Source organism: Manis pentadactyla, chromosome 12 (assembly GCF_030020395.1).
Source record: "Manis pentadactyla isolate mManPen7 chromosome 12, mManPen7.hap1, whole genome shotgun sequence".
Taxonomy (NCBI): domain Eukaryota; kingdom Metazoa; phylum Chordata; class Mammalia; order Pholidota; family Manidae; genus Manis; species Manis pentadactyla.
Window position 1 is genome coordinate 48,946,403 of NC_080030.1, and position 3,911 is coordinate 48,950,313.

A 3,911-nucleotide genomic window follows, 5' to 3' on the forward strand; every position below is an offset into this window, starting at 1 on the left:
TTACCCTCATGTTTATTTTATTTACTACAATGGTTGTAATTAAAATACAACCTTGTCCTTTTCCAAATAAAAGTTGGCTTTTGGAAGAGGAGATGACAATTGATGACAGATGTCAATAAATTTTTTGAACTGAGGAAGGAGGTTTTATTTGCCATAAAATGTAAATGCAAAATATTGGTTTAGTAACAACTTAATAAAACTATATTAGGGTGATAGGAGAGGGAAAATGTCTGCAGGAGTGATGATTTGTAAGCATAAGAGCCCTAATTCCTCATTGCCAATGGTGGGAATAGAAATAGAAAATAGAAATAGAATTAGAAACAGAAATAGAAAAAAACAGGAATATGAAGAAAGAAGTTTAAATCTTTGTTGGAAACATGGAAATAAATATCCAAAGGTACAGGCAGAAGAGTTGAAAGTAATCATGTTCACTTGAGGATGGGGAGGGTTGGAGTTGTTTTCTACACTTGACTCTTAAAATTAAATTTGAGTATTACTCTGATGAAAAATTAAATCAATGCCTATACATCATAGACAACTTAACAAATAAAGATTAGTGTAAGAAGAACAAAGATCATCTGTGAGTAATTTCACCATCCAAATTTGTCCATAATTAATATTTCAGTGTGTTTTCTTCCAATAAATATTTTTTGCTAGAAACTAAATATATTTATATGGTTACATACATATTGAAAGAATTGTTTTTTAAGTACTTAATATCATAGGTATTCTCTTATGTGATTTAAAACCTCTTCCTAATTGTTTACATAATATTTAAATGTATGAATATTATATAATTAACCATTTCCTAACTACTAGGCATTTAACTTTTAAAATATATTACTTCATTTGTTCATTACAACAGCATTATGAATTACTTCTCATTATCATCATCTTTTTAAAAAAAGGAACCTTGGAAAGGTTGTGTAATGTGCTGTTATGGGCTGAGTTATGTTCCCCCACATTCATATGTTGAAGTCCTAACCACCATCAACTCAGAGAGTGACTGTGTTTGGAGACAGAGCCTTTAACAAGGTGACGAAGTTAGAATGAGGTCATTAGGGTGGGCCCTAATCCAGTGTGATTGGTGCCCATGGGAAAAGATTAGGACAGGTATAGAGGGAAAACCAGGTGAAGACATAGGGAGAAGGATGGTCATCACAAGGCCTCAAGAGAAACCACCCCTGCCACTGCCTTGATCTTGGGCTTCTAGCCTGCAGAACTGTGAGAAAATTCATTTGTTGGTTAAGCTACCCCATCTGCGTCAGTTTACTTTGACCTCCCTAATAAATGAATGCATGTGCCTATGGTCATGTCACTGTTGATGTTTAAATCTGGGTTAAAAATATAGGTCTTTTGATTCCAGATTTTAGATCCCAAGCTCTTTCTGTAGTAGTGCATTACCCTTACATACAAAGACATGCACACACACACACACACACATGCAAGGACACACACACTCTCAGCTTCTCCAGAAGTAACAATCTATCTTATTTGTACACAAGTCGATATTTTCATCTCCTTTTGTTTTATTTCTACTACTCTTCTCTTTACCTCGTCTTATAATGCTTCCAAATTCTCCTTCTATTTCTTTCCTTTCTTCCATTTCTTCCATGGAAATGCTTGGGATTTTTTGGAGTTTTTTCATCATAAACATGTTTTGGAATACTCACTCACAGATCCAGTTTTATACCCTGACTTGTAGATCTGTAACCTGTGTCTGTTTATTCAATTTGTTCTTCACAGCATGTGTGGTTAAGAATATGATGTCACCCTGAGCTCTCAGGTGCTCATTGGGATTGACAGAGCAGCAAACTGCACAGCATGATGTAATTTGTAATATGAATTGAGATTTAATATGATTAAAGAAAACAAAACAGTCATTGGCCTGGGTTGTTCTTGACTTGTAACTACCATAGTTTTTAGCTAGTTTCTTCCTGTCATACTTTCAAGGCATTATTTTTCTCCCCCCAAATCCCACTTTCTCAACGAAAATAAGTAATGCTCTTTGGAGCAATTCTTGCCTTTATTTAAGCAAATGCTAAATAATTACAGGCATACTTTGCTTTTAAAGAGTGTGTTTCCTTTTAAGTCCTTATAGCACATGTTTACATTCATGTTTCCAATGTAAAAAAATTCAAAGAGAAGAATAAAATTGTAAAATTTCAAATCTTGACTAGATCAAGTAAATGGAACAGGTGGTTTCACCATCCTGAAATCAATACTTTATTCTAAAGAAATGGAAGTTACTCTGGCTCAGCACCCCTTTAAAAATGAAGGCGGCTTTGAATTATTCTTTCTTAAAGTGTAGATGTGAGTTGCATGTACATCTAGGTAGTCACATGCAAGATTAGTATAAGAAGATGTAAGATGTGTTGATTTCAGGAATAGTTGTATCATGCATCTATTTCCCAGGCTCACAGATTTAAAATATCTTGACAGTGGCAATGAGAGTTGACAATGGGATTGCTAGACACTGAAGATTTTTTGGAGTTGTTGTACTTGTGTCCTGGAATTACTGACTTTAAAGTCTTCCAAAATTTGATAGTGTCTCATATTACCCGAGTGGTTTTACCTAAAGACAGAGGAATGAATTTAAATGGCCTTGCAAGTCCCTCTGAGCCTTAATGAGTCTGGGTTTGCCACCTATCCTGCAGGCCACCAGATGGTGGTAACTATTAACCACAGAAGTCCGTGGTCCCATGAAAATAGTAATTAATGAAAGACACACCCAAAGGTGTTATGAGATCCTCTCACCTTTTTATTTTCTGATGCCTTAAATGTGTTAGAATTAAGCTGAGAGATGTCTACAACATTCAGATAATGGATCTGAAAATGGATTAATTAAAGAGGATGTCATTTTTCTCTCATCTTTTCAGTTGTATAGTTGTTAGTTGTACAATTTACTCTTTAAATAAGTAAAAGGTAAGCCAGTTAAGATGCACTGATGTGTTTTAAAAAGCTGTGATTGCAAAAATTTGAATCTCTTTAATCTGGAATATGAGTTAAAAACCACCACCAAATTAGAAGAGTGTCAATCCTTCTTCTTTTAACCACGTAGATGAAATATAATCCCAGTAGAGTTTTTCTTAGAAACCATCTGGATGCTGAGGAAAAGTAATGTGAAGAATCCAAAATATGTATGGGGGCATAAAATGATGAGCACGTCTTGATGATTTTCAACTCAGTTGAAACTCTTCACTTTATAGGTGTGAGAGTAAACTTTAACCTGGAAAATATGTTTGGATTGTATTGGTTTATTTTTCCAATAAAGCTCTATCTTTAAAAATTGCTATTCTTGAAGATACACAGAATTGAAACTTGCATTGCGGTTAAAACCCAAGCAACTGTGTGATTAAACAGATTCCTTCTTCCCTAGAGACATGTGAATAATAAAAATAACTCCAGAATTATGGAGTGTGACCTTTGTTCATACAGTCACTCAACACTCCTTCCGGTGGCTGAGTTTGCTTTGTTAATGGATTATTTGTGTTTTCCTAATTTTACTTTCACCTTTAGATTCTAAGTATTATAAGAACAATTAGAGGCTATGGACAGACTGTTGGTGAAACTGAAAGCAAACATCCTTCTCTTTTTGAACATTATTTTAGAAAGCACTAAGCCTTAATATTTTATACTTACTCTCCATGCTGTTATGCTTGCTGTCGTTCTTATCCACAGGACCTCAAGTCCATACTCTGTGAGTAAAAAGTAATTAAACATCCTTGGACATTCTCCTTCTGCTCCATTTCATGTTAGCATAACTAGCAGGGGCTACAGTTGTTCAAAGCCCTTTAGTGTTAGCCAATTGGCCAAAATGAATGTTATTCTGTATGTTTCTGGTTTAAATATATCATTCTCAGTGTGCAAAAAATGTTGGTAATACTCAAGATGCTACACTTTCCTTTCTA